We start from the raw sequence: 13,341 nt of genomic DNA, 5'->3' as shown, positions 1-13,341 counted from the left end.
GAACTCCGCTGCGAGAGCAGGAGGAATCCGAGGGTCTGGCCAGACCTTCGCTCCTAACAACTCCAAAATAACCTTTTCATCGCACCTTTGGAAATCCAGCTCCAACCGACGTCATCCAGCTCGCCAAACCTGTCTGGTACAGCTAGTAGAGAAGCTTCGCATGTACTGTTTCCCTTTCCCGCTAGTCTGCTGTCTGATTGTGAGGTCAGGCTGATCTGGGATCAGCTCTTTGGCTGCAGAATCTCCGCCAAAGTTCTGCTCTGGTCTCTCTAGCTCTCGCAGCTAGGGGGGCAAAATCCCTCTGGCCCCACACTGAATCTATTTGAGGGCGCTGATTGGCAAAATTGTATGTCACTCATTTATATCTTGAATCAGCAATTGGCTAAACTGCTTTATAGACCCGCCTCTTTTGGGCCAAAACGATTTGGCCCCCCTAGCTGCGCGTTTTGAGACGTGTCGTGCACACAGGCGGAGAGCACGAGCAGACGAGCACACAGGCGGAGAGGACGAGCAGGAAAAGCATATATTTTGCGCAGATATCATATTTTACACATATTACTGGGTACATTACATAGTTCAAACACAAATATTGACAATTTGTATAATTTATTATTATTATAAGTTTTTTTAGTTTTTTGTGTGGCTCAAGGTGGGGCCATGCCCCATGGCCCTCTATTGACCAGCCGCCACTGTTTAGATGCAATGAGTCTATGATAAAACTATGTATTTACACTATAATACTTGTACACAGACTATATGAATCATGACTTTGAATATATGTGAATGTAGAAATATCTGATTATAATACAATCAATTTATAGTGAAACAGTTTGGAAAGATAATAAAACATGTGACGTGGTGATTTTGGATGTGTATGTACATCCAACAAAGTTCAGGCTCTTTATGCTGAGATGCCTCCTAGTCCTGTTTCCTCCGTGTCATCTGAGTCCTCCAGATAGTCCGGAATGGGAAATAGGTCCGGTCGTCCAACCACCATTTGAGTGAACTGGGCCTTTGTCCCTCGCTCAATCGTCATCATGTTAATCATCTGAGCCAGTTGGAGATTTGCCATAACACCCATCTGTTTGTCCATGCTCCTCTGGCACCACCTCCTCAAGATGGGTACGATGCAACATGCCAATAGAAAAGCTACAATTAAAACTATGAATGCGCCAATGCCTGCTTTTACCAATACAGACCCCCATTTTCCCAAAATTTGGTCTAACCAATCCCATGACCTTGCCCCAAACCCCGAATTCTTCTTCATTTCAACAGTATATTCAGTAAAACATTTTCACAACACATTCAATACATGTCGGCTATGTCTGATGTTTGTTTACTTAACAAATGACGAGTGGGAATGGTCATAGTTACGTTTTCACAACATTGGTCTCATGGTATTGGGTTTTCATACCATACCGGTCTCCTGATGAACGGAGGGGTAATGTTAGCCTGTGGGAACCAGGACACCACCCAGGTTACTTTACAGTAACCAGGAGTAAAACATTCATACTCTTCCAATTGATCTGCTTTATAATTAGTGGGAGGCTTATTTTGCGATGTATGAATCGTAATTTGCACACTTGATATTCAGGATACCGATCTCAATAGTCGTGTTTCTCTTGAGATCCATACAAGAGTCCACATTGAACTCCACACATAGGAAGTGCCAATGTTTTTATTTCCACATGTACATCATAAACATGATTTGGATTCCACATTCGGCTCATTCTGTCATCAGCCTCACCTGTGTGCTAGCTTCCCCTTTCCACATGGTGTGAAGTTGTCTCTTTCTATATGTATTAGCGTGCAACTGTCTGAACACTGGATAGGCTGGTTTGAACTTAAATGGCAATGCTGGCATAGGTCCTGGTCTAACGGGTTGGAATATGTGTGGTTGCATCGTACTCATCTGATTCATGGTTTCTGGCTCTCCAGGATGGCTGAGCCCCCGTCTGGGCTCTTACGGCTCTCAAGGTTGGAGTACTGGTAGTTGTTACATTGGATGAGTTCGGATGGCCTCGTCTGCGATAAAAGTTATACCGAACAGAACATGATACATTGCCACAACAACTCCCCCCTCTGGCCATTCCTATGGCCATTAAAGTATTGACAATTTATCGAAACAGCAAAAAATGATTTACATATGCACATCATATGATCACATACTCGATGACGTTAACACCAAGGAGGAAAATATGTTTAGTATCGTGAGCTGACCTTCATTTAAGTCCTGTTGCATTTCTATGTGACATGGATTTACGAATGACTGTCATTGTTCCTTCTAATTACCTTTATTGCACATATGTATTTAACACCAGTGGCGGGCCGTCAGGGCCTACAAGGCCTTCTCTGCTGGCCTAAACAGAATCACAAAGCTATATATCTATATATTTTTTTTTTAAAGTAAAAAAATCTATTTTATAATTTAATAATTTTTCATAAATACACGACATGTATTGTAATTTATAAAAATATTTTCCCATTATCTTATGTTCTCATTGCACAGCTCCTGTCTTCCTCAGTTGCTCTGCTTCCAGTTCAGCTTGTTTTAAGTAGAGCTTTTATCCAATCAGATCTCACCTCTGTGTCTCTAGGTAAGAACAGAGCCAGAGGCCTGCAGACTCACTCCTGCAGCCAGTGCAGATTAAAGTACATGGGAACGATATTGTTGATTGTCATAGTGTTCAACCAATCAGATCTTTAGTTTGACATGTTGGGCGCCTATAATGACGTCAGCATTACATGCCGCTCAGTGTTCATCTGTAGCTTTCCCGCTAGGTGCAGAGTGTGCTGTGATTGGTCAGTGGGCGAGCACGTGACTATCGTGAAACGAAACTTAACCGCCAGCAGAGGCTGATGGGTAGTGAATCACATCACGTGATGCAGCTCAGCCAATCAAATATGAGCATTCTGACTGAGTTGAGCTGCACCATGACAGAGAGTGCTGAGAGGAGGAAAGACACTGCAGAGCAGTACATTCAACATTCAAGTTGTGAAAGTTAAATCCTATGATAATCTCTTTGGGTTGCGGCTTGTCATTAAGGAATGCCGGTGGATACCACAGCCAGACCAGCTGAGGACGTTATATTTTCATGACTGTCGGCTTTTGCATTTTCTAAATGCTCGAGAGTTATTCAATCGACTCGTACCGAACGGTTTAATACGAAGATGTACATAGTTACAGCCTTAACAATGAATAATAGCTGTGGCGCCACAATGTAGTTATAAGGTGGTATTTCAGCTGCAAGGATAGCAGTGAAGGCCCAGGTATAAAATGCACGGCCCGCCACTGTTTAACACATGCCATAGTAAAACATGATTTGAATAAATAGACATTACATTGTGTTTTCCACAGTCGGTCCTGTCACACAGGACATTATGATACAAAATTGTCGATTGGAGAAAGTATTGATCAATTCATTTAACTGTATGATTGAAGGCAGTGGTGGGCCTGCAGCGCCTGCAAAGCCTTCTCTGCTGGCCTAGACAGAATCACAAATATATAGTAATGTTATAATTTTTCATAAATACACTACATTTTATTGTAATTTTTTTCCCCATATCTTATTTTCTCATTGCACAGCTACTGTCTTCCTCCAGTGCAGCTTGTTTTAAGTAGAGCTTTTATCCAATCAGATTTCACCTATGTGTCTCTAGGTAAGAAGAGAGCCAGAGGCCTGCTAGGAAGCCTTTGCAGTTTAAGTGAATGGGGACGATATTGTTGATTGTCATGGTGTTCAACCAATCAGATCTTTAGTTTCACATGTTGGGTGTATTCTTTTATGCGCCAGAGCCTGCTAGCTGGCCTACAAGTACGTGATTGGTCAGTGGGCTAGCCTGACATGTTGGGCGGTGACAATCCCAAAATCTGCTGCCTCTGCCGAGCGGACATTTTCAGCCTCAAACGCATTACAACGTATTCAAGAAATACAACTGGGAAGGCTCGACTGTCTTCACTGGCGTCCATGAATCTAGAAAGACTTCTTACTGGAACTAAAACACACGGATGTACTGAACAACCGTGAGATGAAACTCTTTATTAATAAAGAAAGGAGGACTTTAAATAGTGAACAGCAGCTCTGGTAAGTTAAATGCTTTTGTTTTTACATCTGCAGTAGCTTTAATATGCTTGTTTATATATTATTATTTGTACAACTTGTTTTTATGAAGATGGATTTTTGTTTGCTTTAATATGTGATAGAAACTATTGTTACGTCCAATATTGCTCTGGGGACATATTTAGATGGTGCCAGTGTTGCCAACTTGGCGACTTTCTCGCTAAATCTGGTGACTTTCCAAACCCTCATGGAGACTTTTTTTGTCAAAAGCTACTAGTGACAAATCTAGCGACTTGTTCTGGTGTTGTGACTCTGACGTTAAAGCTCGTACGTTCTGCACTGTGGTGAACGAGCAGCGGGTGCTGCCGTGAGCCGCCCCAAAGCACTCACAGGTTACTCTCACAGCAGCCTCGTGCAGCAGACCCAGCTGCAGTCAGAGCAGACAGGAGACACACTCTCGGCGTATTCATGTATCTGCACTTAGTGTATTTGTAGGTGTTGAGTTTCATTTTTACAAAAAACAAATAATAACCGTAGCTGTGATAAAGCTGTCATAATGAGGTGTTTCAGCTGCCGGACAGCAGTGAAGGCCCAGGTATAAACTGCACGGCCCGCCACTAGATGAAGGTGGGTATATTAATCCACCATTGAGTTTGTGTAATTCAGTGTGGCTGTAGGGCACAAAATCCGTAAAACTAAAGTTACTACGGTTCTATGAATCCTGTATGACTGCCAGAGGCAGTGCTTAACACTGGATATCGTATGTCTCGCGCATACGTAGGTCGAGTCTTTATATCAACAAAGTCAGCTGTGACCTCGGATGACCCCCGTCGTCAATAAATTCCGGTGTCATCCTGAGATCAGTCCTACAGAATCTTCTCGCCAGTTCACGGGATTCCAAGTGACCAAGAACTCTGCCGGTCATCCAGGATTCATAGAACCGTAGTTACATTCGTAATTTTCATTCTATTTCATCCTTACTGACTGGCAGAGGCAGTGCTTATTAACACTGGATGACTTATATCACACATGTCAAATTCAAGGCCTTGGAAAAAATATTAAAAGTTCGACTTGAAAATAAAAGTATCCCCATGGTCGAAAATATGAGATAGAAAGTTGAAATTATGAGATAGCATGTTGTCTATATACTGACATTAAAACTATCACAACAGGTGGACAGGAGAGGCAACAAAATGTCCACGAAGAGAAAAATGGATGCAGAGGGAAGAAAATGTAATGAAAGATGGGAAAGCGAATACATGTTTGCGCTTCAAGGAGAAAAATGGTCTGTCTTCTGTGTTATGGAGGAGCGAGGACGGCTCGCGCCAAGCACCATTTGTCGCTGTTTTATAACAAATTATCCAGCGACAAATGGTGCTTGGCGCGAGCCGTCCTCGCTCCTCCACGGCGCGATAGGAGAGAGACCCATGTTGCCAGGAAGGTGGAGCTTTATCCTGGAGCACTGGCCCAGGTGTCTCCCGTTACGTTTCAGATCACCCATTTTGCGCTTCGTGCACGCACCCTCATCATGGAAAGACACGAAGAAATGCATATGATGCGGCTTTCAAGTTAAAAGCGATCCGTCTGGCAGTCGAAGAAGGAAATAGAGCTGCTGCACGTACGCTCGGCATCAATGAATGGATGGTGAGATGCTGGAGACGGCAGCATGAAGAACTGACTCGCTGCAAAAAGACGACAAAAGCTGTGGACGTTACCGGCATTTATTTAATTAAAAGTTTAAAAAAATCTTTCCTGTAACATCTTGTCGGGTTAATAGCTCATGTTTCGACGGGGACACCTGCGGCTTATAGACAAGTGCAGCTTATTTATGTACAATTTATTTTTTCTTTTAAAAATTGGCAGGTGCGGCCTATATATAGGTGCACTCTATCGTCCGGAAATTACGGTACAACTTCCAGGCACCAAAAAACTGTTTGGCGAAAAAGAAAAAATGTATCACATACTCTTACTTACTTACTTACTTAATCACTTACTTTGGTTTTTCTGGAATCTTCAGCCATACCTCGTGACCCTCATCAGATGATTGAGTTTGCTCGTTCGTTCTCTAAATACAACTACACGATAATATACAGTCAGCAGTGGCAATCTCGAATAAATCGAACTAATTATCCTTACCGAGTATGGTGAAAAAAATATTTCTGAAGTCCATGTCTTAGTCCATTGAATTTGAATGTCACTGTTGTTAGAGACAATCATATTTAACAGAGACAGCAGCAAGATGATAGGCTGACAATGTAATTGCTTCGTTGTGCTACTGGATAGAGGAGACCAGCTGATTTAAACAGCTGATATCATGATCAACAGCCCCAAACAACAAGGAAATAATGAGTGTGCATCTGAGAGGAGTGATTGGCAGATGTATAGTCTTCCTGACTGAACTTACGCTAGAGCTTAATTTCTTTGCTTTCAGTTTTATTTTTGTCACAGATCTATTTTTAACAATTAGTTGTGATTATGATTGTTTTCACTGTTTGACCTCCATTCTCTGAGCAGGATTGTAAGGCTAACAGGTCAGTAGCCTCGCCTCCGCACCGAACTGTTGGTGTGCAACTTTACCTGAAACTGGCTGTGGTCAACACTCTTTCACTAAACAATAAAAGCCTCAATCTGAATGAATTCATAACTGATGGTAACCTGGATTTTCTCTGCCTCATTAAAATCTTGCACAAACCTCCACTATTTCTCACTAAACCAGACCACACCCCACACACATGTCCTGCTCTAAATTTCCGCAAAAGCCATCACCACTGCAACTCGCTTCACTCAGATCAACTGCCTCACTGAACTAAAATTATGGATGCAAGCCAACTTCCTCCAACTAACTATGATAAATCAAAAATGATCATCGGTCCCAAATCCCTCACCAAAACCACGCACAACTTCTGACTCAAAATCGATTCTTTCTCCTTCCCCAGACATCCATAATCTCCAAGTTATTTTCGACAGCAACCTCTCCTTTGAAAATCATGCCAATAAAATCACCAAGACTGAATTTTTCCACCTGAAAAACTTAGCTCATCTTCGCCCATCACTCTTCTTCTCCAAACTTTTGCCTTCAGTACATCCAGAGTTAACTATTGCAGCATTCTTTAGGGCACATCATCCAAAGTCCTCAATAAATTCCAGCACATACAGAACACTGCTGCTTGTCTGCTCATCCATAACTGCTCCTGCGATCGCAATACTGCCGTCCTCCAGAACCTCTACTGGGTCCGCTGCCCACAACGGAGCCAATTTAAAGTTCTTCTCTACACTCACAAAGCCCTGCACAACCAGGCTCCCTCCTAACCTCACGGACCTGCTCCAACACAATGCCAACCTCATGTCTCCCCCAGCCAGGACCAAGCACAGGATCTGGGGTGACAAAGCCTTCTCCATAGCTGCCCCCTTCCTCAGGAACACATAGGAGACTGCACCAATCTGTCCTTGTTCAAATCCCAAATCAAACCTCAGTTTTTCATCGTCTCTCCACCATGTGTGACGGTGTGTGTAAACCTCGCTCGAATCAGGAAACGTGTCGGAATACCCATATTTGATTGGCTGAGTTGCATCGCGTGATGTGATTTGCAATGCATTGGTCGGTGTGTTTCCTGCACCGCCGAACAAGTGCCGTAACGGCTGAATAAGAGGCGCCGGTTAAAGTTTAAACTCAGTGCATGATATGTATAATTCCGAATTATCTATCGGTTTTTAGTTCCTGGGTCAGGATCCGGTGTGCCAGTTGGGGACCTCAGGGAGCCGCAACAGAGAGGCTAAAGAGCCGGATGCGGTTCCGGAGCCGCAGGTTGCCGACCCCTGGCCTAGTGCATGCTAAAGGTATGTGAGCAGTGCTCCGACCAGATACAGACTTTTACAAATGTCAGTTTGTGAAGAAACACCATTGCAGACCGAGTTCATGCCCTGGCAGCACATCACCCCCACCCTCATCAACCTCCACTGGCTCCCGGTCAAGTCCCGCATCTCATACAAGATCCTCCTCCTCACCTACAAGTCCCTCCATGCCCATGCCCCCCAGTACCTATCGGACCTCCTCCGCCCACATGCCCCTCCCCGGAACCTGCGGTCTTCAGACTCTGGCCTGCTTGCCACCACCCGCACCAAACTGCGAACCTTCGGGGACAGAGCTTTCAGTGTGGCAGCCCCCACCCTCTGGAACTCTCTCCCTGCGGTGATCCGCAACAACTCCACTCTGGACGCCTTCAAAAGGGCCCTCAAGTCCCATCTGTTCGCCAAGGCTTTCGGCCCCTAGTTTACTTGTTCTGTTTTTCTGACTGTTTGTCTAAACAGTTTTTGTCTAAACTGTTACTCTTGTAAAGCGGCCTTGGGTCCCCTGAAAGGCGCTATATAAATTAAAGTTATTATTATTATTATTATGAACTAGCAGGCAATCTAACAACACAGCTAGCTAAGAGACGAGCAGGGATTTGTATTTTTCATTCGCTGTTGATGAAAGCACAGACAACACGGATACAGCACATCTATCCATGTTTATAAGACCTGACTCTCAGTGAGGAGCTCTTGGATGTAGCTGCCATGCACGGGACGACGACAGGGAGGGACATTAGTGATGCAGAGAGGTGACAAAAATAGCTTTTGATCAATTTGCCTCCTTTTTTACTGACAAAATTCAGAAAATTAGACAAGCAGTCAGTGCCTCCACACCAACCACAGGATATCTGTTGTCCCCTTCTCTGAATAACAACCATTCAAATTTGACACGATTTCATTCAATCGACCATAGAAGCCTAGAAGACATAATACAACATCTGAAGTCATCCTCCTGCTGCTTGGATATTCACACACTTTTTCAAAAATATTTCAAACCGTATGACCACTGATCTTTTACAAATTGTAAACACATCCCTTCTCTTATGGAGCTAAATCCAGGTCAAAAGTTTCGTTCACTTGAAAAAAAAATGTGAACCTGAAAGTTCTGTTTAGCAAGCTATTTTAGCCTCTACTTGGGACGAATCACAGTAAAAGAGCAATAAACTATGCCATATTGGGCCGTTCAACTACCACACTTAATATCTGACGTTTCGCACTTCCACACACCACTGTGAACGCAGCGTAGTATCCTTGTGATGGCGTCCGCTCCACCTGGACCGCCTGCTGGCGCCAGCGCGCAGGTAAGAAATCGAATACATTTTTTTACAGATACTAGAAATTATCCTAAATATTACAATGATGATTGTAAGATAGCGTCATACATAGAGGGAGAAGATTTATTTAAGTGGGGATTTCGCCAAAGCTAGAAATGAAGCAACTAGCTGAATGCTGTTAGCTTGTGTTTGTGAATTGTTCCCTCCTTACACTGACCAGCTCAAGTCCTTCAATGTGTGTTGTCTTTCGTAACAGAATGTCGACTATAATTCGACAGTGGCTGCAGCTGCACAGAGCCTTATAAATGTTGCTTGGCGTCACTGTTTACAGAACTTCGTCGTTCATCAGTGTGGATCCTCACATCGTTATCACTGTGGTTATCTCTATAGTTATATAGTTATTGGTGTGGACGGACCTTTAGTTTACACAGCATAACCTTTGCAGTCCTCTTTGTTGTTGTATTCTGATACGTAATTTAGGCTATGATAGACGCCTTCCAAGTTGGCTCACTTTGCATACGTTTTAAGTAATAACTTGCATGCTGTTTGTTTGCATGTATTTCTTCCACGTCTGCAGAGGGATCTTGATGTCTTCAGGATGGGTTGGGATAATCATCCTTTAAGGACAGAGCAAAATCTGTCCCCACAACAACTGTGGACAATCGGACTCCACCAGAATCCTGTTAATGCTCCAGACCTGGCAGAGGTAGCAAATCCAAGTTATTTTTAAGCAAACATAGTATTATACATTGATAGTTTTGACCAGTGTTTCTACTTCATAGAATAGCAAAGCTCACACCATTTCCTTGAATTTATTTTAGACACAGGCATTGTGCATAAAAAGCTTTTCAACACTGTAAAGGAAGCCCTCAAAACTTATACCATGAAAAAACATCTTGGTACAACTGAATTTAGTTTACTTTAGATTACACTACCAATTATAATTTGGGGTAAGAAAATTGAATATTGCTTAATAACAGATGTGTCAAAGTTTTTTTCAATCACCAACGTCAAATTAATGAAAGAGATAACAGAACAAAAATGTGTTCAAATGCTGATCAGGGCTTGTATCTTTGTTCACATTAAAACTAATTAAATGATACTATGTTGATACTTGCATCAGCATAGTATCAGTTATGTTCACATGTTGATCTATTTAAAATCTGCTTACCTTTATAGTTTTACTTTATGTCCTCAGATTTCTATGTGACAAATGTTTAATTAAGAAATCTGCTTTTTTTTCTTGATGAAGGAAATCGAGGATGCAGATCTTGATTTCAACAGTGCCAGTGAGCAAAATGCGACCAGTTCTGGAGTGATTCTTCCACCCATTGCATGTCCCCTATGTGAGGAGGATATGGCACGCCTTAGGGCCGCTATTGATGTTGCTAGACCATCTGAGTCCTACGGCCGAGACATTTATTTAGCTGTATTGAACTGTGTACTAACTCATGTATCATAAATGCAAACGTTGTGTTTCAAGGGTTTTACCCCTTTAACACCAACAAGTATACAATGAATGTGTTTTAAATTTGTATTTGTTGTGACTGGCAACAGTGAAGCCACATGTAAAAAGAAGAATAAATCGTATAAAATCTTTTTTTAATTCCAAACCTTAACATTTTGTTCTCTTTTATAAACAGTCAACACAATTTTTGTGTGTACGGAACTCATTTTTCAAAACAAGTATTTTTAAATATTACAATTAAATACTTTTCTTTTCTCAGAACATGAGAGTATTAAAACAGCAGTTTTTGCTAAACATGAACGGAGGCAAAAAAAAAAAATGGAGGGTAGAGAGAGACAATTGTCTACACATTGTGAAATTCCTGCCCGAGATGAAAAGCCTCCATCATAACCTTTTTGAACTCGACATATGACCTCATATGTCGTACGGGTAGTGCAATTGTCTCTGTACATGCTGAGACGACAGGGTAACAGATGCTGTGATGCCCAAAGTCTGCACTGCAGTCGTGGTTAAATCTGAGCATCACAGCAAAATCCTTCTTCTCGGATGGGAGAAGTGGGATGTAACCTTGGCCCGTGATCCACTGCAGAAACCTTGCAGGTGTGATGGACCGTGGGCCGTCTTCGTCCTCTTCATGATCTTCAGCTATGAAGCAAAGAGAAGAAAAAAATAAAGTTATGCGACAGTTTAAAATGTAGTTTTCCTTTTTTACTGCAATGCAGGTCTTTAGATTTAAAGAAGTGAAATAAACAGAGGTACTCTCGGTCACAGAAGAACAGCTGATCCAAAACAAATGTAATCAAATGTGTGTGATTTCCTGAGGTTTAGAGATATTCGACTATTTCGGCCAACCACAATGGTTATAAATGGCATTCTGTGTTAACATTAAGTCTTTTTACATAGAATGGAGATATAGATTGGCCTTTGTAAAAGTTCTCATTAAGAACTAGAGGTTTAGGAAAAACAATTCTCATTTGTATGTATAATGTCTATGCAGTTGTGGAGTGTAACTAATTTCATTTACTAACTTCACTTAAGTACTATTTAAAAGTACTTGTACTTTACTTCAGTATTTGCATTCCATGCTACTTTATACTTCTACTCAACTATTTCAGAGGGAAATCTTGTACGTTTTACTCCACAACATTCATTGAGAGCTTTAGTTACTGGTTACTTTGCAGATTTAGATTATCAATACACATTACTAAAATGAACTAAACTAACTCTTGAACATGGAGGGCCAAAATCTGCAAAGGGAAACTCACTTTGCACGTTTGGCATTGTGCTTTTGGCATACTTTTGAATTCAATGGCATCTGGAGGTAATGGATTTACATCAAACTCATGTTGCAGAGGCACAATAAACAGGGTGTTTCTCCCTGATCCTGTAACACTGCGAATTAGGGTCCCAGTGTAGCCATGAGAATCAGGAGGAATCATTATCAGTCTCCTTTTACCCTGCCCACCTGTAAATGCAACATTGTTTAGATCAGTTGTGTTTGTTTGGGCTACTTATTTGAATGGCAATGTATTACAATGGAATTTATATAACAAGTTTTCTCTACCTGCAGCCTTGTAGAGTAGCCATCCTCCTGTCAGCCCCTGCATCTTAGGATACTCATCTTGTAGTAGTCTGAAGAACTAAAAGAACAATAACATAGGGACTAAGTGATGTCTACATGCTTGAAGAAAAGCCAAACACGAGGATGAAGTTGCATGTTTCAAATATAAACAATTGTGCAATTTGTAACTAGTACGTTTTCTTTATGCAATACCTCTTCATGGCCCATATCCCTGTACATGTTGAGATGTCTTTTTCCAAGTCCTGCCTGGGCAAGGTCAAACTCTTCAGAGGAGGTTGGGGTTGTCTCTGCATTAATGTTCAACTGGTATGCATAGAAACTAAAAGGCCTCCAGGTCTTTGTGGATGCTGTGCCACAGGTCTTTAGACTCTGCATCATTCGCTTTCCACGGTTACCTTTTCTTGTGAAAAACCCAGGGAAAGATCTACATGATTAAAAAAAACAATTTGATTAAAATATGATGAATATACATATGAACTTGTCAAACTACCATTAAATTAACATGAAAAATGAAATTCCATAAAAACTAAAACCTGGCCATGTCCTGTTCTACAGAAGATGATGGCTCTTGCTGCGTTCTTCCTTGCTCTTGCTGTCCCTGAGAGAGGTTCTGTGCGAGCACATTTATAAGGCTCTGTGCAGCTGCAGCCACTGTCGAATTATAGTCGACATTCTGTTACGAAAGACAACACACATTGAAGGACTTGAGCTGGTCAGTGTAAGGAGGGAACAATTCACAAACACAAGCTAATGCCCCCTAATGAATCCTGGATGACCGCCAGAGGCAGTGCTTAACACTGGATGTATTCCGTCTCGCGCATGCGCAGGTCGAATATTTATATCAACAAAGTCACTCGTGACCTCAGATGACTCCCGTCGTCTATAAGTTCCGGTGTCATCCTGAGTTCAGTCCTATGGAATTGTTGGGATCTAAAGGAGCGTGTTTGGGTTATCAGCATTTAAGAAACTGAATTCTTGACATCAATAGAATTATTGATGTATGTAACAATTATTAATGATTATTAATATAAACGGGGCACCACCCTGCGAACAGGGACCAATAACCAAACGATAAAACTAAGTCTCATAATTAGTAGTCACTCATAA

The 13,341-nt window shown here is 41.9% G+C and overlaps 1 long non-coding RNA gene across 2 annotated transcripts; it reads right to left on the bottom strand.

Moving 5' to 3' along the window:
• Positions 1–10,442: 10,442 nt before the first annotated feature.
• On the bottom strand, positions 10,443–12,904 carry LOC306787171. Of its 2 annotated transcripts, none has more exons than XR_013772532.1 (4): positions 12,768–12,904; positions 12,427–12,658; positions 12,217–12,292; positions 10,443–11,297 (listed from the first exon to the last, which is right to left on the bottom strand). It is a non-coding gene; the product is annotated as an uncharacterized lncRNA (long non-coding RNA). The 2 variants fall into 2 exon arrangements; XR_013772533.1 differs by lacking the exon at positions 10,443–11,297 and adding an exon at positions 12,054–12,117.
• Between the last annotated feature and the right edge of the window lie 437 nt (positions 12,905–13,341).

This window comes from Melanostigma gelatinosum, assembly GCF_949748355.1.
Source record: "Melanostigma gelatinosum genome assembly, chromosome: 13".
Taxonomy (NCBI): Eukaryota; Metazoa; Chordata; class Actinopteri; order Perciformes; family Zoarcidae; genus Melanostigma; species Melanostigma gelatinosum.
This window is presented reverse-complemented; position numbering and strand designations above follow the sequence as displayed.